At 35.2% G+C, this 27,740-nt stretch overlaps 1 long non-coding RNA gene across 1 annotated transcript; it reads left to right on the top strand.

Moving 5' to 3' along the window:
- The first annotated feature begins 118 nt into the window (after positions 1-118).
- Positions 119-27,485, top strand: LOC103574450 (uncharacterized). Its single transcript, XR_001345302.2, has 3 exons — positions 119-191; positions 829-1,008; positions 27,183-27,485. It is a non-coding gene; the product is annotated as an uncharacterized LOC103574450 (long non-coding RNA).
- Positions 27,486-27,740: the final 255 nt, after the last annotated feature.

Below are 27,740 nucleotides of genomic sequence, written 5' to 3'. Positions count from 1 at the left end.
CTCATTTTAATTATCTCAAAAAATTATAATTAGCTCACTTTACGCGCGGTAATTAATTTAAATTCGAATCAAATGAAAAAAAGTACTCGAGTTGATTTATTTAAAAAGTTTGCAATTAAAATTTTTTCCCAACCTCCAGACCCAGTAATTAGAACGTCACTGGAAAAAAATGATGAGTAATTTTAGCAATGGTAATTATTTTTTTTTGTTTTATTTAAGATAATATATGATTAATTTGATATCGTAATTATAATTAACAATTGTCGATTCAAAATTAAAGGCTTGGTTTTATTGCCGCGAGATTTAAAAAGTAAAAAATTTTATGTTAAACCAATTGCTTTACATTTAATTTCACGTACACACTAAATTATATTACATATATATGTGTGTTTTTTTTTTACAAGGAGGGTCTTAACAAGCGATCGTGTTAAAAGCATGTAATGAAAGTCATCGAATGTTTTAAAATCATGACAATGGTTGTTCTTACAGCCTCGGTCTCACTGTGTAATTAACAGTCCGGGCTCCGTGAAATTGATTGAGAGTGGCGTGTACTGTTTCAGGGTCTCAAAAACATTTGCTCTCAACATAATAAAACACACCCATAACACACTTTAACCCAGGGAACATAACAGCACAGCATAACAATAAATACCCACCGAGCAATGCCACCACTAATACCAATTTCCTCAACTTAAACTTGTAGCTAACGACTAATATACATTCGAGACATCGGTGATTAAACAAAAGTCACCGGGTTTGGCATGTGTGCTTTTATTTATCTCCAACCTTGATAAATAATATTATTCCTTATATACTTTATTCCAACAGATCCAGTCTCAACTACACTACCATTATTATTTGCTCTGCTCTGCTCTGATCTCGCGCTACAGTCTCCGCTGACTCCATGCAGTACCTTGTCCATTGGTGTGACGTGTTCGAGGTCGTTTGACGAGTGAATGACCAAAAAAAATTAATAAATACCCGGCGAGTACATACATTGTGCATTTTGTAAGTACTCTTCAATACTTGTTTTTAAGTATCTTTATCATGATTATCATCATAATTATTATTATCATTATTCTATGTGTCTGATACTCGATGAACATCGGCGTACACAAACTTTTATCCGTTTAAATATTTTATAAATTCAAATTACGTTAACAAGGTACTGAGATCAGTCGCTGTTAACACCTCGGTCTACACATAACACCAGCCTCGTTTATGAATATTTGACGGTCTATATTGATGGTTCTGCGACTCGAATGTTTTTAAATATATATTTTCTATATACCGCGTGGAGTATATAGTAACGGGAGGTTTTTTATATTTTATTTTAGCATTACCCGCGGGGCTAGAGTCTATACAATATAGGTTCTGATAATTCATTAATTTATGATAAGCTACCCCAGGGCGAGCATACGCCAAACACCCGCCCGCTTATAAATCATTTTCGGCCTTGACGTTAATTGCGCGGCACCCCTCGTTACCCGAAGAAATGAGATTTTTTTAATTGGCGAATTTTTCACTGTCGCTGACACCGCGACACCTCTCCTTTTTTAAACTTCACCCACGTCTTAGTATTAGTATTAGTATATTACTATATAATATATACCTCTACCTATACCTATACCGCTTTGGGTTTCTCGGTCCTCTCGCTCAGCACCCGCATATTCGTCTTCTCGTCTCTCTTGGGGGAACGATCCGCGCCTACGAGACCCGGATCGCGAGTGTAAGAGCTTAGAACGCAGTTGATGAATAAAATTTCTCATCATGTCTCAGGGGAGTCATCGACTCTCTGCATATATCGATCCTACTATTTTATATACTGGAAATTCTAAATACCTTATCATAAAGTCTTGCATAAAATAAAGTCGACTGGGGTTGAGAGGGCACTTTTAAAAAATAATTATTCAAATTTAATTTTTAAATTACTTATAGTTATATATTTATTTATAATTAATTAATAATATCAGGAGTACTATCAAGTTATTGATAAAATATATTTGAATATTAGAATATTTTAAAAACTGAGTATTTTTTTGACAAAAATATTTTTTTGAACTCAAAATAATTTTTTTTTATTATTTAAATTTTTTCTTTAGTCTGCAGTGGAAAGTCTTAAATATAAAAATTATTTTTTATGTAACAATTGGGAATCCCGCGGATTTTTAAAAATAAATTTTACTTTTTGCCAAATATCAAATAAATTTGAAAAGATTTTTAAATTTATATTTATTTAGGTGGCTCGCAAATGAACTATAAGTCTATTAATGATGAAAATTGTAAATGCGAGTCCTGTAATTGCGTCCAGGCAAAAGAATTTAGATAAAGGAATAGAGAAAGAACGGTCTGACTAAATAAAACCTGCCCGGGAGTCATCTTCTTGTAGTTTTCTTTCTTCTCGCCAAAAACTTTTCCACTTCAAAAGAAGCGTTTTCGTTAAAAAAAAAAGAAAGAAAAAATAAAACCGTCTGCGGAAACGAGTTCAAAGGTACAAAGGAGGCACTCTCTTAGTCATCTCTCCTACTTTTCTAGCGTTTGCTCCCTCCCTCCTCACTTTACTCCTCCTTCCTTCACATCACTATTACATACATTATATTCCACACACTCGGCTCTACCCTCTGCCTTCCTCCCTCGCGAATATCATCAGAGCGATTCGCTCAAGCGTGCACACTCCATCCTCGTATATCGTGCGACAAAATGTGTCCTATTTTGAATCCGATCCAACGCCCGATCCAACTCGACCCGGAGATTCGTCAAATTGTTCATTCGTATCGACGACTTTCGAGAGGATAAAATTTAAGGGCAGCTGAACGTGCTTTTTTCCTACAAGCTAAAACTTTTCTCACTTAAATTATTCTTATATTTTTTAGTCGCTCACATACTTATATACTCAGCGTTAAACTTTTTTCTGATTACAGACAAAATTCAAAGAATTTTATTTTTTAAAATTTACTCTTTGTCTACACTGTTAAAAATTGGGAGTGAAGTCGAAGTGATTACGGATTTCATTTTAATCTGCATTTTTTCGGAGTGATCTGGATTTTATTTCAATCTGCATTGACTCTAATTCGGAGTTTTAGTATCAAAATAAACTTCATTTAGGAGTGGATTTCACTTTGAAGCAGATTTTCAATCCAAATTTACTCCGTATTCTCTTTGCTAATTTTTTACCGTATACTTCAAAGACTATTTCCCTCCAGAATTAGTCTCTTCTGTTGTCTCTGCAGAAATTTCCTGCTTGAAACTTTTATTTTATTATTTTAAAAATATTATTTTTCAACGCGTGCATGTTTACACGTCAGCTCGTGTTCTATTAGTGATGTCGTGCAGAGTTTTTGTAATAATGAGTACACACTTGAATGAAAAACGTGTAAGATGAGTAGTATAGGTAAGAACAGTAAGAGTTTACTGCAGTCTAGTCTTACTTAATCCTCGCTGGACGTCAAAGTCCAGCCTTTACTCCGACTTTACAGTCCCTCTTTTTTTATAAATATATTTCAATATATACATAATATATATGAATATGTTGAGTCTCGTCATGATCCTCATCCAAGTGCGCGTACTTATCTTCCATATATTGGATCTTATACCCAACACACGACTCTTCGCACTTTGTTCATCGCAAACTCGATTTATTATTGACTTGTTCGTCAATATTTTATGTATGAATGCATTTATTTGTTCTCATCGTTTTTAAAACATAATATCACGTGCTTGGATCACTTGAATTGGTTGCCTTAAATTTTATCAGATTAATTTTATAATTAATCAGTTTTTTATCCGTCAAAATGTCGCAGTGACTGGATGCTGTGTAATTTAATTATTTGAGTGACCTCCAATAAATTTGACGTAAATGATTAACGTTAATTTCAATGCTGGTAATAATGGATCGAGAGAGTTGAGGGCCGAGACCTGAGACTCGAGAAATGAAAATTGAAGTAGTTTAATTTTATATTTTTATTATTAAATTTTTTTATTCATTCTTAAATTACTGTTAAGACTCGGTTATACATTGATTATATCCCTGGTAGACTGATTGCGAGAGAGCGTCGTAATAATGTTAATTTGGTAAGTAGAAGTGGACATCAGCGAACAGCAGCACCAGCAGGCGGTCGAATAAGAAGCCCTGAGTAGGCCGAGAGTGAGTTAAAGTACCAACGCCACACGGTAGCTCGACAGCGCTAATGCCTCGTTTTTGTCCCTCACTACCTTTATTTTTTAACTTTTTTTCATTCTCCACGCAACAGCTCCTTCACTCTCTCCCTAGTTCACCACTGCCACTGGTTTATTTTTATTATGTTTTTTTAATTTATTTTTATTTTGCTCTTCAACTCTCGTGGCTTCTGCTGATGCGTTGCATTGGACGTAGCGGCTTCGACGGCGCCGATGCTAGGGCGACATAATGACGATTGCTCGACCTCAAACCTCAAAGTCTAACTGAATCACGAATCAGACAAGAGACTTTGAGACCACGGAACTTTTGCTTTATTAAAAAAAAATGCTTTCTTTAATTTTATTATTAATGCCCAGGTTCGTTGACCTCGAAAATTATTCATTACTTTTTTTTTTTCAATACTGGAAATGGTGATAAAAAGTTATGCAGCTGTAGGCATAAGCTATTGCCCGATTATTGACATTTTTTTAAATAACTTCATCTGAAAGGATTCCAAGTGACTAAAAGTCGGCGCGAAAATTTAAAATTTTAAATCTTGTCCGGACGAAAAAGCATCCCCTGTAATTTTCAATAAAAAGCGCCGCACTAACACTCGAAAACTGAGGATTCTACCGAACAAAGCCTCACATCTACACATATATATGTGTATATATATATAATAAAAAATGTTTTTTAAAGGCTACTTATACATAAAGCTCATTTCGGGGTCGCGCGCATCAAGTTAGCCCTCGTTGAATTCCCGCGACAGGTAATCGATAATCGCCAATTGCCTGACTTGTTTCTTCTTTTCTTATTTCTTACTCATTCCCATCGTCCCCGCACACACCAAGTGGAACACATGTCCTCCGAGGTATCGTTACTAAAATAGAATTGAGAATTGAGAGGGTGGGATGTGTATATATGAAGCGAATGATTTGTGAAATCCCAGAAGTAGAAAAAAAAATCCACACATACGCACACAATACATTTTACAAACATATATATTAACCGCGTATAATATAATACATCCACATAAATACTATTGATATATATGTATATATATCTCTGTATAAATATATGTACATACATATATATTTTATGCATGAAGCATTTACGCGGTTTTTCACGGGAAGAATTCCTAGTGGGATATGTTGACTCTGATTATTTCTTTATGTCGATCACGTATTTCACGAAAGGCAACGCATGACAAGAGTAACCCCTTGAAGCAACTTAGTTTTCTTTTACAACTTGAAATATATTGTATATATATATATATACATATATATATTTTTTTTTTAAATTTGAAAATATATAGGGACAGGCACAATTTGACATCCGGGTTTCTATTACGTGTATTCTCCAAATATCGCGCCGATCGCTAACAAACTTGTATTTGTTTCTTTTATTATCAATAACAAGTTCGGAAAAAAACTAAATTTGAGTAAACAAAAGCAAAATAAAAAAATAAATAAATAAATAACAAACACTTGGCATAATTGACTGTACAAAAAAAAAGGTTGTTAAAGTTCGCCTTATATATTTGTCAAGTAAGTTATTGTACTTGTAAGTAGAGAATAAATGAACTAAAGAAGGTATAAATTTATGTCAAGATCGGCAACCGGAGGTATCAATCGAGGCGATAAGATTTTTTTATTAAAAATATTCCTCCACCCCTGGACTAACGACACTGCTGCTGCTGCTGCTGCTGATGATCTGAGTGATGTCAGCGGACCTGTGTCCATAAAGGCGACGATAAGAGGTTACGGTTAAAGGAAGTAAGATGGGCTTGAGAATCAAGAAGAACTGACAAGTTTTAGTTGAAGAAGATCTTTAATCTTGGCATGACGAGGCGCATACCTTCCTCAATATGGCACATACCTCAGTAAGAATAATAAAAAGATAACAAAGAACAAGACGTGTGCTTTAAGAAATACCTGCCGAAGAATATTTTTATGCTGGATCAAATAATGATCGCAAAATGGGAATTGCCTTGGCGTTAAGAGCCGGCCATCAGGATAAAACAAAGAGATATTATTTAAATATATCTGCTGTGATGAAACAAATAACACGGGGTGGGTGGAGGAACAAGGAAGGGGGTGAATATATATAGAAGACAAAAGAATAAGTCGAGTTGATGATTGTAAAAATATATACTGCTATACATAATGCAGAAATATAATGGAAAATGTGCTGAGAAAATATGCGCGGCCAATGGGATATATATATATATATATATATAGGCTGGTATATTGGTATTGATATGATAGAATGGATATCGAGTAGGTGAGTAGCTTTGTTGGAATTGCTGGTGCAGCTACTGCTGGTCCAGGTTCTTCTTCTGCTGGATACGTGAGATAATAAGGCGTGCTGGTACTCGCGGGGAATGCTGATGGTAGAGAGTATAAACCGCACGCGGTGGAATTATTCAAATTGAATTCACCATGAATTATCATTGGCTGTGACCGGTATTTCTGGGTACTACTTCTTAGAGCGCGGCCATTCCAAATGTCCAGGGAAGGTACCGCCGATCTTGAATAATCGAAATGTATAACAGCCATCGCTTAAATATTTTTTATCTGATGTTATTTTATACATACATTTTTTCATAAAAAAAATTAATACAATTAATGAATCATTCTACTGATAAGGCAACAGAAAAACTGGAATTGTGTTGAAAATGAGAAACTCAACCACAGTTTAAACAAAATTATTTTGCTGTTACTTCCCACTCTTTCTTAGCAGAAGATTTTCTCAGCAATTTACCAAAGTTTAAATTCAACATATTTATCGTTGAATAAAAAAAAGCAAACACTTTATTTAAATAATTATAAAAAAGTTTAATGTTTATATCGATTAAACTTTGAGAATAATATAATATTGCACGTCGTGGCCTTTAACTTTACACATAACATCTATGAACTTTTGAAGATGCTGGAAAGTGCTCAGACTCTCATGAAATTTTAAGTTACGTTGAGAAGTCGAAATGCGAGATTTATACATTACGCATACATCATATGTAGATGTGTATATATGTGTATATGTATAGATATATCATAGCAAGGACTAGGCTCGTTGTCGATCGTGAAAGGTAACGGTGGCGGTTGCAAGCCTGGGGGATGAAGGAAGTAAAGTGCTTCGCGGGAGGTATGGGAAAAAAACCAGGTGTTTATATATATATACATATATATACATGTATATATATATATATATATATTCAGTTGATTTTTGCTCAACTGGGGTTTGCGTATCACAGGTGCGTCCTCCTGTGACTCTCGATGATTCGCGCGTGCGCACAATTACTAATGCTAAGTGAATGGCTGACGTTAAAACTTGAAACTTTTGTCTTTACCTTAACATACATCCAAACCATATATATACATATATATCAGTCGTGCGAATTTTTTCATACTCGAAAATTAAACCCTACAACTTTTTAACCCAAATAAATTTCGAAGCTCTTTAGCGATTTATAAATTTTTATAAACTAAATTACCACAAATATTGACAAGTTTATTTATATGTATATAAATATATATAAATATTATGTATACTGTTGACTTAAATAGTTAACTTGGTTACGACCCGCGAGCCGAAGGTCACGAGCAGGCGTAATTTATCGCAATACCCTGGCATTCATTTTAGAAACGGTCTGGTGTTAACGAGAGCTCGCCACTCTGTCGATTGCCACTACGATGTTAGTAACCGGAGGTACGAAAAAAATAAAACTGCCCGTAATACATAGTACAGAGAGAAAAGACTCACATAACACAGTGTCGATTTTTTTGTTAAAAAAAAAAAATAAAAAAAAAAACATTATTATTATTTATTTTATAATTTTTATTCAGCCAGATGGTAACTCGCGGATGCGAAGGCTCTACACATTCATCGAGGCGTTTGGACCGCAGACCACACCGAGCCACGCACGATAATAACCCTGTAGCTTTAGCAACGCGAGACGCGAGTTGAGGGTGAATACGGTTTTACTGTACGGTCACTACTACGGTTATAAGTATCGTAAGTTACTCGGACTGGGAGTTTTTACGGTTCATAATTCAGTCGAGTGTATTTCAAACTGCTGCCAATGTTGCTTCGAGTTTTCGTGCTCGTCGTTTCTATATATATACACATACATTTATATATAATACTTGTAGGTCCTCATAATTCGCTTCTCATTCCTCATTTCAGTCCCTCACCCGCGCCTTCTTCATTCTCTTAACTATCTGCATCCTTATATACGTCCGCACGTCCAACATTTGCCATTATACTTATACAAGATGAGTACATATGTATATATATATATATATATACCACCAAGATATATAACTTGAACCTCATCACCGTGATTTAACACACAGCTTTCGTTAAAGTGAGAAAACTTTGATTACTCGACAATTTCATCATTCTCATTTCTCGAGTATCCTCTCCCTCTCACCGGCATCACTCCTTCTATTCATCTTCTCACCTTTTCGCATAACATTATTCGTTAAAAAAAAATTCTAAAAAACCTTATACAATTGTAAACTCATCCATGAAATAAATTGCTTGTCTACAAACTGAGCAAACACTAAAAAATTTTAAATAAATAATAACAAAAAGATAAAAAGACAAAGACAAATAAATTTTTATATCTGCTCGAGAAGTGAACGAGGTAATGTGAGGCATATTAAAGAAACAAAATTGATTTTCATTTGCCTTAGTCTATAAATTCTTATGCATAAATTCGTTTTTTTTTTTTTTTATTTTATCCCCAGCATTTACAATACTCGTGCACGAATGCATATTCTCGGTATCGATTGTGCGGGTGAAAGAAAATAAGAACCGTCCCTCTTTAGTTACTTCTCTGCTCAGAAGAGAAGAGAAGAGAAGAGTAAGAAAGTGTATGGATGTAGATGTTGATGTTGATGCTGATGTTGAGGAGTAAAGAGTGAGGGGAACTTGAGGAATTGTTCGAACGGCAATCATCGAAATGATTGGGAATACCCCATCTGATTTATTTCACTCCCCCTTACCTCGTCATCTGCTCTTTTATGTACACCATTCTCATTTTAGTTGTTTTATTTATTTTTAATACCGTCTTGTTCATCATTTTGTCTGTTGCAAATCGCGCCTGGTATATTAGTATAATAATAATAATAATAATAATAATAATAATAATAATAATAATAATAATAATAACAATCACTATAAATCTCTGCATTAAATGTATCACTGTGAACTACGACCGTAGCCACGATCTAGTTCCGCATCATCTCGCGTCTTAGTCCCAATATCTATTTATTTTATTCAATATCAGGCACACAAAATGGTCGTGGACTAGATTAGTCCTGACCGAGTATTAAGACTAGAGCTTATCTATAAACAATTCTGTTGAAAGTTCGGATTTATTATTTTATATCTTAATGTTACGTTCGTCCAATTCTCCTACACCAACAAAACATTGAGCCAGGTTTCGATATGCCTGGAAGGTGTTACGGCATAACTCCATCATTACATGTATATTATTTCTCCTTTACTGTCTTTACTTATTTATTTTTATTTAATATTATTGTTATTATTATTACTACTATTATGCATCTTTTTTTACCGTGGCGAGATCGCGTCCGAGGAAAATTATATTCAGATGAGGAGGAAATCAATTCCACGATGGAATATCGGATGGTCTGTTCGATTAGTAGGGAGAGCCGAAGAAAGTGTGGAGATCGAAACGCTGTACTGGTATACATCGCACATCAGGGCATGCCTCTATTTGTAATTTGTATTTTATTATTTATTTATTTTTTTTCTTCATGATCATTTTTTTATCATTTTTTATTATTGTTACTTTTAGTTTGTTTCTTATTTTTATTAGGGGGAATTTTTTATTTGCAAGGGAACAACGATTATCCGCGGTGGAACGTGCAGCAGCACATAACGACGCGAGAATATCACCACGGGTAATTTATGCCAAAGGGATACACGAAGAATGTTATTATTAAAAAAGTTTTAGTGAGAGTTGCCGCTTTTTTTTATTGGCTCATATAAAATTATATAAACTTAGCTCGTGACTTAATGTACATTTACTTTTTTTTTTAATTATTACTTCTCATTTCTGCACATTTTATTTTTTTCATTTTTAAATTCAAATAATAAATTCCAGTTCGAGAATTATCTACGGCAAAGTGGGTATTCAATTGCCATCTCGTTTGTCATGGGAAATCCACTTTACACGCGAACGACATTTTATTTTTCAAAACTAGATGGCGCGCGTTTTCGCTATGATGATAACTCGCTTAATTTTTTAACCTCTTATTTTATTTGTTCTATTATATATGACGAACTTTTAATAACGCAGATGGATAAGCGCGTGTATGTCGAGTGAATTTAGAGTTTTGTAATGATCAGGGCTACAAAGTAAAAGAAACGCAAAGTATTATGTGTACTTGGGAGTGTCCTTACGGCCGGGAAATACATAAATGCGATGTCGGCAACGTCAGTTCCTTCTTTAATGTCAAAGCGTCGGATGAACACACATTCCTCTGGTTCTCTTCATCTTATATATACATATAATATAATATAACATAATATAATGTAATATAACTGCCTTTCTCGTTCTTTGTTTTAAACTCACTCCAATAACTCCTCCTCAGCACGTATTTTCGCAACATTATTTCATCCTGCTTGCACTTAAACTCTTTCTTCGTTGAGAGCGAAAAAATATTATGCTCGCAAACTTTAATTGGCGATAAAACGTTACAACCTGACTCGTAAAAAAACTTTAAGTCTCAACATTGTATTAATTAGATGCATTATAATGTTCTAAATATCATAAAAAGTATGAAGAAAAAATGTATACATATTCATATATTTATATATATTGTTAAATGGATGTTATTAAGTGTAATTTCAAATGAAAATTTAAAAGTAAACCAGATCACTGAAATCACGTGTAACTGATATTAATGATGATAATTATGTATAGTTTGGTTGGTAGGATGTATAAATGGCTGTTGGGTTAATAATATTATTGGACGTGGTGTTGGTCGAGTAAGCGAGCACATCTTCTTCAACTAGCTTCACGGTTTGGGTTTGCAAGAACCAATTATCGGCCTTAGCATCGCATCGAGGCCTCTGGCGCCAGGTTAATCGGAATCGCTTTTCTTCACTAGCCAACAACTCTGAATAATACTATAAATATATATAGATAAACCGCTGTAACATAACGTTGACTTAGCTGAGATATCTTCAATTTATACTTATTCAGGATCGTGCGGATCTTTTTATTCTCATTTGCTTCTTTCGAGGTTGAAGCCTCTTCCTTACATTGCATTAGATGCCGACAGTGATTCCACGTCACACTTTGAGGTCATTACACGATGATTTAGAAATTTATTTACCAAGATGTAATGTGCATATGAATAAAGCTAATATTTGACATATCAAATTTCATAACTGCCGGAACAATATTAAATTTGAACGTTTAAATAACTTGTCCGTTTGAAAAGTGTTCATTTCATGATATTCTTTTGAAGTTTATTATTTTCAATTGACCACTGTGGCGATTAAATATAATAGCGAGTTGTAAATAACGCAGAGACACGAAAAAATGAGGCGTAGAGCTGAAAGCGGCAAAAGTTTATCTAAAATTTAGGGCGTCAACGGCACGCGCTTGGGTGGGTCTCGTTGCGTCTTGTTCGGGATTATTCTTAGGGCCTCTTTTGGTTCGATTCTTTCTCCCGATTTTTATCGGATCCGGGACTGCATATAATTATAATTAAAAGTGATCAAGCCGATAGTACTGTAAGGCGAGTGCTCGGGGCTTCATATCCTCTTTCATTTCCCCCGTGCCCGTCCCTCGTGCCCCGGTTGCTCTCGAGACGGTGGTTTCTTGTAGGAACCTCTCGGAGATCTGATTCCTCATCCTTCTCGTCCAGCTCGACCTTTGGTTTGCTCCTCTCCCTCACGCTGGGCATCAACCCCCTGTCCCTACCTGTGGTTAAGCGCACATTATGGAGGTAAGAATGGTGGCATAATATCCGCTTGAACTTAAGTTATATTCCTTGGGCATTGGGATCGTTCCAGCGGAGGTGGAGTCACTTGGAGAGTATGCTAATTCCGGCCTCAGGCCACCACGCAGCCCTTAATGGCTCCAGCTTAATCCCTCTCGCTTCTTTTCTCAAGATACCAATAGTTTTATACCTTTACTTAACTTTTACCTCTTCTAAACTCTACTCTTGCTTGCATCCATTCGTTCCTACTACAATTCAAAACTCCTTCGTCACGGTCTGGTGATAACTCCAGTGTCAAGTTCAATTATTCATACTCGCGGTTCAACATTACCCTTTATTTTCATCATCTCCTCAAGACCCACCATATTTTTCCATCCGTAATAATGATCATAATAATCCTGATACTTTTAAATAAATAAATTCTTAAATGAAAAAATTATCGCCCGGTGCCCAATAAACCGCATTTACGAATCACTTATATCCAGAGCAAGACTAGTCTCAAATCGATCTGTCCATAAGACACCTGCTCCTCGCAATCATCTTCGATAATTTCTTCTCTCCCTCTGCTCCAGTACCAATAATTCGATCACCGTTCCCCGAGACAGAGTGAGAGAGCGACGGATCACGATCGAAACCGGCAAATGTTCCCTTCATCTTCATCTTGGTATCAACAACGCGGCGCGTCATTACTCATTGGTTAATTTCTCGGGCGTTTAGTCAGTCCTTCCAATGAAAGTAACATCTGCCGTGATGGTCTATCGAGCTCAACACATTGCATCATAGCGTGCATAAAATCTCGTGGTCCGGCACCTCCTCAGGGTGAGACGCCAAGCGATTTTCCATTCCCTCTCACTCTCACTGTCTCAGCAACTCCTTCTTTCTTGGACTCGTCATCTTTATGCCCAGCGATTTCTGGCTGGTTCATAGGCAGATAATCGCTTTTGATTTCTCCGATTTCTTACCCTCCTTGCCTCACCTGGTCAGTGCTTATCCTCAACTCGGTCTCACTCCAGCCTCACCTTGCTCAGTATCTCGGGTTCTCTCCTCTCTTTTCCCCGGTATCGATCATCACTCCCCTTCTTATATAATTACCTTATTTCCGAATAATTGGCCAATTTATACTCGAGTTCCAGCTGAAAACAATCCTCCCATCTCTCTTCCTCCCAGTTCATTACCTGGATATCTTTCTCTCTCCCTCTCCTTTATTACGCTGGCTATATAGATATACTGGTTGCGTCTCTGGCTGGGCAGCATCATGCCCCATAGGGTCCCAAGTAGAGAGCGCTTATTTAATGTATATGCCAGTGTGATTAGATCAGACCGCGGTGTCGGTGTGTGGGTATGATAATTCTGCCCTCGAGGAGTCCACGGTCCAGTCCATGCTCCACCCACGCCACACACACCATCGAAATCACCACTGTTAAAACTACCACACCGTCATACCACAAGTTATTCCTTCTTATTCCACACTTATATTTATCCTTTATCCCCTTTATTTTATTTTTATTCATCTCCCGACGATCAACCAATTGGTTTGATCTCGGCGCTCCGCGGCATACGTTGTAATCATCCAGCACACGCGGTGTTATTTAGTCGCGACATAGCTAAACGTCCGGTACAAATTCGCGCCTGGTTGACTTTTAACTCCACCATGGATTTAGTCCAATGATAGCAAGTTTAAGTACTAGAATAACCGACCAATATATATTTATATATATGAAAATAAATAACAAACTGAGTAAATATTTTTTTATTATTTTTACACTTTGCTCATCACGATTACCGGATTTTAACGGTGTTGGAGATTAATGCCTCAAGTGCTAGTAGCTATCACGAGAAAACGCCGATACTCACGATCGGCAGACCAACCAAGAATTATATCGCTTCACGTTATACTTTTGTGTTTTTACACAATAAGATAAGGACGACTTTTTTTTTTTATTTTTCCTTATTATTTTTAATGTAGAATTATAGATATATTCGTAGGTAGGTTGGTATGTATGAATAAAGGCGGCCGTAAATATGAGAAAAGATATGAGTAATGAAAATAAATATAAATAAAAGGCTGTGAAGATCGAAGAGAAAGAGGCGAGTCCGAGTACCAGTCCGAGGAGTGTATAGCAATTAAGCCGATGCTTACGATGATAATTAGTGGAAGGTTCGAATAAGGCAGCTGGCCGGCGCAGAGGTATACATATACATATACATATACATATACATATATATCCTCCGTACCTACATTTACCTACATAATTATCGTTATGATTATTACAAGACTCGAGTGCTCGAGATGGTGAATGTTCTTACGTGCAAATACACTCTTATCTTTTATCATCCAGTACATCACTTTATATTAAAATGCTGCAATAAATCTAACGACTGCTTGTGACTGATGGCCAGTGGAAATAAATCCCGGGAAACGGCTGAAATTGCCGGGACTTTTAAATTTCGGCATAATACTCGGAATAACGGGTTACCGCTTAATGAATACTTGAACGGGGCTTGCGACAGTAGACTATTTTTAAAATTACCAGTCAGTGAGGCAACTGTAGTTACTGAAGATGTACTTGAGTGCAGAAAGCTCCCATCAGCTAGACTAAACCACTTGACGAGCTTACATCACGATATACTGAGTTGCTGGAGAATAGCACATTCGTGTTGTACTTGACGAGTTAACGGCTCGCAGTTAGAGAAGCTTACGGGCGAATTTCACTAGAGCTCTCAGGAATGCTAAAAATGCAATAGAACCAACACACAAAACTAGTTAACTGTACACAATAAAACCCTCGACAAACTCTTTACATCCCAATCGGTTAGAGGTCTGTATCGATCATTTGGAATTCGCGTCTCGGAGACTCATCAGTGGTTATTGGGCTCTAAAACTTGTTATTCTAAAGTAAATACCCTTATTTTATGTAGTTTTAAAATATCAAAACGAAATAAACCAGGCACATTAGCCGCATTATATTATATTATTATTTCTCTTTCTTCGAAGCTTCTATCTTAAAAAGATTCGCCAAAAACATAAAGTAAGATACAAATAATGCAAAGTACATAAATCTTAACGTCTCTATACTCCGTGTGTGTGTGTGTGTGTGTGTCTTGGAAAGTTTGATCTCATTGGGTAGCGATAAACAAACCCTTGATGGAGGATTTTAATGGAGGCATAAACATTATTCAGAGTCCGGCATTACTCAACTACACATACAGAAAATAAGACTCAACACATGCATGGAGTTGAAGACTCGGTAGAGGCCGTGGGGTTGGAATTGGGTTGGGATTGGAATTGGAGTTAGGCTGATGCTGGTAGGGTGGAAAGAAGAACCGGTACACTGGGGTTGGGTAAGCAGCAGCCGAAGAACCCGAGTAGAAGGGAGGGTGGCGAGGGCGGGAGAACTGGCGATTTTATAAAGCTACGGTTGTGAATAAGAAAGAACACATACGGCTTTAAAAAGATGCGATCGATGTGTGCCTCTTTGCCCTCGCAGAATTCTCACCCCAGCTACAGACCCCTTCTTTTTCTTCTTCAGGCTCTAGCTTGGGCTTGGGCTCCTTCTTCCTCCTTCTTCTTTGGCCAAAGGTACTCCCCGGGTTCCCCACTGCTGGGGGTAGTTATACAAATTTCCCAGAGTGTCTAGCTTCCCCTTATCCTTTTTCCCTACACATAACAGTATGTGTGCTGCTGCTGCTGCTACTGCTGATGGTACCCGAGCAGGCAGGCAGGCAGGCAGCCCCCAAATACTTGGGTTCACTTATACTCGTTTTACTTTTCTCTCATTTCTTCTCTTCTTTCAACATCCTTGCTAAAAAGGGGGGCACCTAGTGCTCTCCCCCGACGACGTAGACGTTCAGAACACGTAGCCATGGCAACCGGGGGCGGGTCTTTGCATATTACACTCTTCTGTGTGACACACAAGACTACTATCCGGAGCGATCTTGCCAGCTAGTGTGTGCCTTATATGTAATTTCCATGTGTGAGAAATTTCGCGATCAATCGGTGTGACTTTTCTGTACGTTAAAATGACGTAAGGACATGTATGTGCGAGTGCCTCGCCGCCTTCTTACCTCCCGACCCTCTCCAACCCTCCCGACCCTATTTCTTTCTACGTACGTGTAATATATGTACGTCCTGGAAGAGGGTGAGAGGAGGGAGTATGTGGAGAAGGAATTGCGGGCGCAAGCTTGGGAGAAAAGAGTCGCCGAAGGCAGATGAGGAATTGTCACCTCCGCAAGGGGACGAAGAGGCTTTTCAGAGGGAGATAAAAGAAACTACGGGAAAAGGAAATCTCTGTCTCTCTCACTCTTCTTTCGTCATTGCCTAGTCTTTGCTTCTTTCTATCTCTCAACCATTTTACCATTTTTTTATTTATTCTTATTTTTTACAGAGGGATGAGGGTAGTGAGGAAATTCGCGAATCCCGAAATCTCGTGCGTTTCTCTCAGCACTGTCGTGACTGCGACGACGTTTCGCGGGTTCTTTATCGACACGTCCCGAGAGTCGGATGCGGTCGGGCGAAGCCGCAAGATAATAAAAATATTTCAAGATAAATATATACTCCCCACTCGATCTAGTTAACTTTGTTTATTTATTATATATATATTTTTTTTCCAACTACTCATGCTGCTCGAGCGACATCAAGAAGCGAGTATTTAATTTTTTACTTAATAATTTTATTTAGTTTGCGCGCGATCTCGAGCGTGCTCATCCGGCACTTTGATGACGGTGACTGCTTTTTTTTCAACCCCTCAGTCACATGGTCCCCTTATTGCGATTGACGAATGTCGATCGCTCGGGGGGTGAGGGTATTGGTTGCCAGGGAAAAGGGGTACCAAAAAAAGGGGCTGAGAAGCTAAAAAGAGACGAGCGCAAGCTGAGTCGTTGAGTAGATCGGACTGGGTTTCTGTCACACTCTTATCCAACTACTAACTTTGCAGAACTACTCTCTGCCGGTAAAGGCAAAAGAGGGGTTCTCACTCGTACTTTTTTATTTTTTTCGTAAGGGTATGGGTGACGTGTTTTTCTGGCAGCCAAGGGGTGCGCGCCCCTAATTATAAAATAAAAAAAATCAATAGCCTACCCCACGCTCATTTCCGTCTCTCTCATGTTTAGTAACATTTTCTCACTTTCTCAGTGCCTTTGCGGCACTTTCTATTCGTCCTCGTCCTCGTGTTCTTACTCGTACTCTTACTCGTCTGCTGCTTGGGCTTGGGAGTAGTCTCTGCCAGTTGAAAAAGTAAAATAAAAAATAACCAGGGTGACTCTCCCCGTTTTTCCATCATTGCCACCCCTCGCGACGCCTTTCCACACACTACACAACACTACTGATTTTTTTATTTCACCCGCGACAGTCGCAGGAGCCGAACCGAACCAGCCTGAGCTGAGTTGAGCTGAGCTGGGTAAGACAAAGATCCCGATACGAGTGAATAAAGAGGGACAAGTATGCCAAGCATGTTGCCAAAGAGGGAGAGAGATGTCAGTAAATATATGGGGATGTTTCTGCAAGAATATAGCTGGGAAAAGTCCACGGATAACGGAAAAGACTCGGTGCAATTTTATTGCGTTACGCTTATTGCGTTTCCCGCATTTTATACTTACATACTCACTCCCCTTCATATATATATATATATATATATATATATATATATATATATATATATATATATATATATATATATATATATCGAGTTTTAATACTCTACTGCAATCTCATATATATCTTGTTATTCTTACACTCTCCCAAATCCCTCTAAATAAATTAAATATTTAAATTTTAAAATAAAAATAAACTAAAACCCATAAAATATTTAAAACACCAATATTTCTAGTATCGTGATAAAAAACGAAAAAAAATCCATTATTCAGCTCCGCGCAAATCCATTTAAATACATGAAAGATTAAAATCTAAACCATACAGAAATATATATATTTAGCATTCGAAAGTCACCCCTCGGATAAAAATTATCAAACGGCCTCCACTTAGAGATCGACAGTCCATCGATCGTCGGCGAAAAAGTTTAAAAAAAAAAAAAAACTCAACGGCATCCCCCGGCGATGATCATCGTTACACTCAGCCCGAGGCTGATCGATTCGCTCGGATAAACATAACGCGATAAATATCGCGGACACCGGTTAGCTTTGAGATTGTTGTATAAATGTTCGGGCTCATCTATATATCTATATATAACAAGAAACTACATATACATATATAGTAATAGAACCGTCATTTAAATGTGAGTTGCGGGTTATAAATAATATATACGTGTGAGTATGCGGTTAGCCAAAGAGAAATAAATGGCGTCTAGAAAAGTGTTTCACCCGAATCCCAAGTCTAGCGGCGGCAGTAGACGTGAATAAGAGGGTGGTTGAGTAAAGTTGTGGGTGGACAGTGCGGAGGACACATCGATTTAACGAATTCCTTCTATTCTATATTATACTTCTACTTCTTGGAGCTGTTTTTGTCTCGGCACGCGCGACAACACATTCAAATAAGTAAAGCCACCACGATCTCGACCATCACCTCTTCCTCCTGTTTCTCCTCTTTGCCTAGTGGAGTGAGAGCAACTTTATCCTTATCTTCGTCCTCGTACTCGTCCTTATCCTTATCGTATTTTTATCCTTGTTCTTGTCCTTATACCCTTACCATTACCATCACAACTACTAGCGCCGTCGTTTCTTTCAGGCAAACGTCCTTCTGTCCTCCTCACCCCCTCTAAATGGGATGGGTCACGACAAGATTAAAAGAAGAATCAATAGCACCCCTTACCCCTTCTTTTAAGCTCCTACTTCTTAAACTTGTTCTTCTTCTTCTTCTTCTTCTTCCTTTGGCTCTTGCTCTTGTACAAGCATCAGCGACCCACAACCTCAAAGGCCTTCTCCATATATTGAAATGCGCTAAGAGGACGCCGTCTCCCCATCCCTCTATCATTCAATTCTCATCCCCCTCGGCTCCACTACCACTGCACACGTACGCTCTACAACACACGGCGATATTCTTCTCCAGTTTCCAGTTCCTCTTGGACAAACACTCTAGGATGATCTGAGGCCTGCACCCTGTCCACCCCCTGTCTCTTTTATCCTCAGAACCTCTTTGTCTTGCTCGCTCCAGCAATGTCATTATATTTATTTATTTACTCATTCAGTTATTTTATTTTTAAATGTCTTTTAATGTCGTTTGCTTTTCGATTTGTTTATTGAGCACATGCCAACAAACCCAGTAATTAAATTTATCATTTTATTGCCATTAGAAAAAAAAAAAAACATATTTCGCTTTGTTTATTCTGTCAAATAAATTTAAAAAATTAAAACTCAAAATTAATGTAATGAAAATAAATAAATTTCCTCAGTATGTAAAAATGTGTGCACAAGGTAATATCTCGTTTTCGTCAGAGCACACGACAAGCCCTGCTGCAAACGCTAGTAGACGAGCAAACATTATCTTTAATTCTGTTGACATTGTCCCTGATTAGAGAGCTCTTAGAGTACCCACACTCTCATCCACGTCCTCGTCCTCGTCCTTTTTTTTTTCTTTATATATTTTCTCCTCGTGAGGCTTTTATCTCATATTTTAAATGAATTCTGTTATCGACAGGACTCGTCGTAGCTGGTTGTCGATGATGCCAAGCCGAGGGCTTTCAAACACACGTGACACCGGACAGTGTTTAAAATAAAAAGGAGGACGAAAAATAAAGGACGAAAAAGTATTAAAGGCAAACATGGTGATGTGTTCATGATGATATGAGACTACTCTTCCCTTATAATACACAAAGTCAAACTACCCTGCTGCTTATATAATACTTTTTCTTACTTTATATACATTATTTTTATTATTATTTCATCCTCTTAGGTTTTTTCTCCCTCCACATGGTTCTTTTTCTTCATCACCATCAGCATACGTGTACGCGGTATAAAGTCTACATATTCATAAACCCATACGAGATATTTTCCCAACATTAGATCCTCAGGGTTGTATGTTTTACTTAATATGTAAAATTCTACGGCGCTGACGAGCATACATGGAGCTTAAATTTTTTTTTACTTTACTTTGCTACTTCCATTGGCTGTAGCTAGTCCTGGTACTGGTGCTGGTACTGGTACTGGTACTGGTACTGGTTGGAGTGATGTAGGGCGTTGGTTAAATTTTAGCAACCTATATGCTGCTATTTTGTGTGTAGCGTACGTAAGATCCCGAGTAACACGTTTTACTCAACGGTAAAAATAAAAAAATGTGTATGCACACGGGGCTACACCGGGTATTCGTGGAATGTTTACACGCTGCGAAGGGGATTAGTGTAGCAATTTGCGTTTCCGCGTTATTGCTCTGCATAAATTATCGTAATGGATGTTGCTCCTTCTTGTCAGCCCCCAACACGCTTTGTGAAATGCATGACCCTGCAATGTTTTATAAATACCGGCTATGCACACTTTTCGTGACAGCTTAAGCTAATAATTATTGTTGCTGGTGTAATACCAGTGATAACAATCGTGATATAAAACATTTCACCTGTTTTTATTTTAGTTTTCATCAATTTAATGTCTTTCAAAACTGGGGAAAAATCTCGAGTTAGAAAATTTCAAGTAAAAAAAATAGTTAAATTTTTTCGCGGGCGAAAAATGGCCGACAAAAGCCCAGGTAGTGAATACAGGATCGAAAGCGATAGTTTTTTGATTTTTTCATTGGTTGCTTGAAATTTTTATGGTCTTATTAAAAAAATATAACTACGGCTGAATACCAATCAATTTTCGGCCTTTTTGTAAAGATTAATAAAATTTCTGGCGAATTTAGTCTTTTCTGCCTTTTCAGTCCTTATTCGGTTGATTTTTTGCCAAATATTTTTACCCAGTATGTTATAAATTTTAATTAAATTTTTTTTTCCGAAAGGTTGGAGATTTCTCATTCAATTTTATTTTATATTCGGATAGGCATCCAGTCAATGATAAAAAAAAATTCAAAAAAAATTTAGTTTTACTCATATTCTGAAAAATTTTCAAATAGTTGCAATTTTTCCGAAATTCGACAGAAATATTTTTCGAAAAAAAAAAAAAAAAAAAAAAATAAATAAATGTGAATATTTGAGGAAAAAAAAATTGGTACCGCAATAATAAAAAAAAAAAAAAAAAAAAAAAAAAAATTAAAGATCTGGATGAGAATGAGTTAAAGTAATCCAAATGTACGATGTACGTGTAAATAAAAGGCATTAAAAAAATATAGGCGTGTATATAAATTAAAAATAAATAAATAAAAAGGGATGAGAATACCCGGGGCCAATGTGCTGGAGCTTAACTTCCAGCTCGGAGATGTAACTTATGTCCGGCAACGAGTTATTATTTACTTATTAGACGTCCAACGTAACACACGGTGGGGGTGTGAAAATGAGCTAAGACCTGCCGGAGGAGAAATTAAAAACGTGACTCTACCGAACGGGTAGCATTGCAGAGTCGACTCGGAGAGTGGTATTAAGACCGAGAGGGAGACCCGCGAGCACTAACGAGAAGATACGACCAGAGCAGCACCACAGCCAAACATACTGCCGCAACCGCTGTCTTATTATATGTAGTTGTACTTTTGCTGTACACTGTTGACTGTTATATACACAGCAGACACCCATCGCAGAAAACACACTACACTGATACATCCTGTATATCTTATGTAGTATTATGTACTGTGTTATGCTGCGTTATTAGTGGCGAACGCGCGCAGCTTACAGCGAGTTCCTGTTACGCTCGAAAAGTGATTTAGATGATCCTCGTTATCCTTTTCATATTTTATTTTTATCTTATGGCTTAACTCTAATTTATAGATTACATATACTTAATATATATTTTATTTTTTTATACTCTTATAACTGATATTTATTGCTCAGTCCTCAAATCTTAGTCGATTTTATTCAAAGACATCCGGATGATGTCATTCTTATTAACCATCGGCTTTATCTTCTCATTATCAAAAATATGGAGGAACTAAAATATATTTTTCATGGCAACCATAAGCTCAGGAGGTGGTGGTATTGTTAAAAATTTCGGATTTGCTGAGATAAATCTGAAAATTTCATTTTTTCAGGCTCGAACTCTGGTTTTTGTATTTTCACTGAAACCTCGAATAAACCATCGAATCATTGAATAAAAACCGATCGAAAATTAAACTTTTGTTGAACAAAAAAAAAAAAAAATCAAAGTGATTTTAAAAGTATTCTATTGGGAGCAAACAGAAATGAATATTTTTTAGTATAATGGATTTTAAAAATATTTAAAATGCAAACTCGATCACGTAAAAAATATATAGAGTTGTTTTGTATTCTTTTTATTACAGAATAGATGTTTCAATTTCAATTTTACAAAGAGCTCAGATAGAACATCAACTTTGAAACGTGAACTCATGTCACATACACACAGGAAATATATTGAACATATATATATTTATACATCTATACGTAGGTTTTAGACGGAAGATGGAGTTGAAAGTGTTCTCGAGTTCTTGGTCTCTTTGAGCTCTTAGGGGTGAGAGAAAAAAGAGAGTCGTCGAGCACTAGGAAACCCCAAAGGTTATCGCGAGGTCGATACGGGACCGTATATAAATTTTATGTGCTGCCTTTATTTCGATACGACTCGAGTAAAGTTCGATCCCAGTACAAACCTAATTTGCGTTCCATCTCGCGAGCAAACACTCGCTCTTTCAATGTAGTGTGTGGATCTAATGCCAGTGGTGATAGTATATTCTCCCCCTACCATCTCTATTCCCCAATACAGATCAGCCTCAACACCCACACCTACTCCACCCCCACTTCCACCCTTATCACTCACGCTCACACTCACACTTACGATACTACTCACCCTCAATACTTTACCACGAGCTATTGGCTCTGCATCATCCAGGTGTATTCCAATACTTTTTATTGCTTATTTCTACGGATTCTCCAATTTCTCTGGCTTTATGGACCAGAAAATTATAAAATAAAATACTTACCCATTTTTTAAAATTATTTTAGCTTTTTTACGAAACTTATGATTAATTACACTGTAAAAAATCGGGAGTGATTACAGATTTTATCTAAGCCTCAATTTACTTTGTTACTGAAGTTATCCGACGTCTGCTAAGTTTTAGATTTTTGTAAAATCGACAAATCATAAAAAAAAAAATATTTTAAAAAATTGCACTTATAGTTTTTTTAATTTTCTACATGTGCATTTTTTTATTTTTTTTTTTTTTGCAATCGACTTGTTGAAAATAAAAATCCAAAAATTGCTGATTGTCTGTCAACTCATAATACTGAAATTAGCCGACGTTTAATAATTTTTGGATTTTTAAAAAAACTATAAATTATAAAAAAAAAAATATTTTAAAAAATTGCACTTGTAGTTTTTTAAATTTTCTACATGTGCATATTTTTAGTTTTTTTTTTTCTTCAAATTTAATTGTTGAAAAAAATAAAAAAATTTTAAATTGTCTGCTAACTTCGGGATCATGTCAACTTTATGATCATGAATTCACTTTGTCATTAGAAGTTAACTCCTCAAATTTTTACAGTGTATCGACTACAGGATTTTTTCAAAGGGTAATTGACAACACAGTTATTAAATTTTCTGATAAACTAGCGTTTAATAGAATACGTCGAGGTTTAGTACAGTTTTAGTTTGTTTCATCTTGTTGAGTTGTTATTTTATTTATTTAATCATTATTTTCATTCTTATTCTTATTATTATTATTAATATTAGTATTATTATTATTATTTATGAGTATTATTATTATTATTAGTATTATTTTAGACGTAAACCAGATGAGCTTGCGATACTGTATTACAGTAGGGAGTGGCACGCAGGGTCGGGGAAGAAAAAGGAGAGTATCCAAATCAATTTTATGTATACATACATATATATGTATATATATTAATATAATCATTTACAATTTTTTTTATCGGGATTTGTGTGATTTAAGGATCGGTTTTATCAATTCAGGATATTAATAACTCTCGCAGCTTTTACGGTTATGATGTGGCATTAAATTTTTTTGTGGTAGACTCATATATATATTATTTTTAAAAATCACTTACATAAAATATAAAAATAGTCAACTGCTGTCTGTCAATCGAGCGTTTTTAATTTAAATTAAATTATTTTTGAGTGAATCGAGACAGTGGAGTATAAATTCTGTCATATGTTAACGCGTCATTTATTTTTAAAATCAGGAGATAAATTTATTCATACAGGAAATGGAATTTACATGGAAAAGCTTGTTTTAGATAATAATTTATCCAAGCGTATCTTAAATAATCGATAAACATATTTACTCCATTAAACATTAAATTTACTATTGCATTTGCAATTGTATTTAAATTATACAAATTTATAAATTTAATTTCATAAATTACCAATTTTACAAAACTCGATCACTCATTTTAGTTATTTTTCAAAAAATTTATCTACCATAAAATAATAATTTTATATTTAAATTCCACTCTCCACAAAATAAAATAATATTTTAAATTTCGTACAGGAAATTAAATATTCAAATAATTGATATTTGAGTAAATACATTATTTTCATTACAAAAATTCCATTAAAAAAAAAAAAAAGTAATCAGTTTATCTTATAAAAATAAATAAATTAAAAAAAAATTACATTTTCAAAAATAATAACAATCGCCATTACATTGTCAGTTAATCAACTAGTAATTAGTTTATTAAAATAAAAAAAATTACAATTATTACATCGCTTACTTAAGATATGGCACGTGGAGAGAGAATCCGCGGGATTTTTTTTTTCAAACAATAAAACAAATAATTTAAATTTTAAAAAATCCCGCTCTCAGTTCAGATTGATAACTTGAGATTTGCCAGATCGTAACTGCGATCATGAGTCATGTGTACATATAAATATGAGCATTACGTAATAATAATAACCTTAAAATAAAATATTCACAGATACTAGAGCCTTAAAAAAAACCCTGGACGTGTTAAAGTTTAAATTATTTATACTATTGTTTTAATTATTTATCAACCAAGTATTTGTTTACGTAGTAACAGTTATTAGTTTTATTAAATATTTGACATTTAATTGTGTGTACAAGGTCTGGAGGAATGTATTCATTTATTTATTTATTCATTTATTATTTATTTATTCCATCATTTATTACTTTTATTTGGAGCTCGTACCCTTAAAGCTCTTATGAAAAAAATTAACATTACCTATTATTACTATGACATATTTTATCAACCACAGCCGGCAGATTGCTCGATCACAAACCTGCCGGCCCCGATTTATTATTAATGCTTTTACTTTTACTTTTACTTTTCTTTATTAATCATTATTTACTTTAATTACGGGGAGGTGTACGTTTACCTGTCAAGTCGGCCGCACACCCTCGAAGTGTGTTAATTATTAATCGTGTGTATTATTTAATTTTTTTTCTTCATTTTTTAATTTTTTTTTAACTTCGTGTATAAAGGGAAAAACGTCTTGCAGTGTCTTTATTTTACGGACTACAGCTAGTCATACCATTATGTATATTTATATATATTTTTTATATATATAATATATATATATATATATCCAATAATATATATATAATATCATCGTATCATTCATCATTATCAATTATAATTAAGTAGTACATTAATTACTTGCTTAGATATGAAATCTAGTAGGAACATGATTGCACCGCTCCAGCAGCCCGTTTTTTCTGGAGTCTGGCCATCGCGTTGGCGCTCTTTCTCTCTCTTGTTTATGCTTCATTTTATTTTAAATTTATCATTAATAGCCGATACAATTTTTAAATTTATACTCAAAAATATCCGAGTCGACCCGGCGGACACTCGAGTATTTTTTTAAGAAACTCGTTCACTTTCACCATTTGTACAATTTATATATTTTTCATTACTGTATTACCAGTTCTATCGATGACACTAAACTTATCTAGTGACCTATCGCCTCTAGATTCAATTCAAAATTTTAAATCCAGAGGTAAAGGTCACCAGTATGGCGCCCAGTGTTAGTTAATGCAGTGACTGTAATTATTTTATAATTGCGGGTGCGTTAAAATAAAAATAGGTGAATTGTTGAGTCATAAATGCGTGATAAATTGTAAATAATAATTTTAATAATAAATAATGTGCTTTTTTTTAAGTTCATTAGTCCATTTGGTGACAAGTGCGCGCGCAACCGGGTAGACATTTTAAACAAGTGCAATTAAAAAAGTGCCAACGGTGCCTTCGTCCACGTAACTGGGAGCCAGTGTTCGGGCCCCGTGCCTCGGGAATCTAGACCCCCAAAGGCTCCCCGGGAACCCTAGTTTTTTTTTTATTTTTTTATTTTTTTTTATTTATTTTTTTTTTTTATTAGTTTTTTTTATTCATTTTTTTTAGCGATTATATTAATTAGATATACACATGGCAATCTCTCACAATAATTAGTCGCTACTCATTATCAATTAGTATCATTTAATAGTCAATTTTTTTTTTTTTTTATTTTTTTATTTTTTAATAAAAAAAAAATTAGATAAATCTGATAATTAAATTTATCGACAAATAGTTATTAAAATTAATAATCGATAATAAAATAGTAAATTTTAAAATCACTTAACCAATCGAGTCAATAATTAATAATTAATTATTAAAAATTGTTAATAATAAAAATTTATAACTTAATCGATCAATAATAATTAGTAATAAATAAGTCAATGAGGTACTTTAATAATAAAAATACATAAAAATATTGACAAAACTCAACGATTTTAAATAAAAAACTTCCCTCAAAACTTGCATTCGTTTATTTTTTACCTGCATCTCATTTTTTTTTCTTTTATTCGTAATGTCCTTCGTAATTTTTGAGTACACGCGCTCGCATCACATTCACATATGAGGGAAACGTTAATTACTCATTAATGACTTCCCAAATATTTAAACATAAAAAAAAAGGAATTTATCACCCCAACTCGTAATTTATTTATAAAAGTGTTTTGATAAAATTTGAACGAGTATAAAAGTGCACTTTCGACCTATTTTTAAATTCAATTAATAACTTTATATTAATAGTGAATTTTTTTTTTACAGACGAAAGCTGAGGATTGGCCACAACGAAAAAATAATCCAGAGGTGAGTAAGAAAAACTATAATTTATTAATCTTGAATTATTGATGATTAAAAAAAATTCAAAGTAAAAAAATAGTTTAATTAAATAATAATAGATGGGAGTGGCAGTCCTTAATTAATAACTTACAACTTAATAAACAGCATCTTAAACCTTAAAAATCCATTTATCACTCATTCATTGTTGCTTTAGGAACAGCTAGTAGCGAGGTTCGGTAACTCTATCACGCAATTAATTTTTTTCGTACGAATACAAAAGTCAAACTAAATTATCAAACGTTTTAGTTATTTATTTAAATATTTATATACTTTTTTACCCCAGTCTCGATTACCTTCTTGGTAAGAATACAAACTATTATTATTTTTTATCTTTTTTTATCATCCTCCGACTCCGGTTTAACTTTGCGCACACGTACGTATTTAATTTCTAAACGATGACAAATTTAATATATATGTATACTAAATTGCTGCCCGGCCTCCCCGTTAACTCACCACACATTTATAATTAATTTTATTATTCCT

This window comes from Microplitis demolitor, chromosome 7, assembly GCF_026212275.2.
Source record: "Microplitis demolitor isolate Queensland-Clemson2020A chromosome 7, iyMicDemo2.1a, whole genome shotgun sequence".
NCBI classification, from domain to species: domain Eukaryota; kingdom Metazoa; phylum Arthropoda; class Insecta; order Hymenoptera; family Braconidae; genus Microplitis; species Microplitis demolitor.
This window is presented reverse-complemented; position numbering and strand designations above follow the sequence as displayed.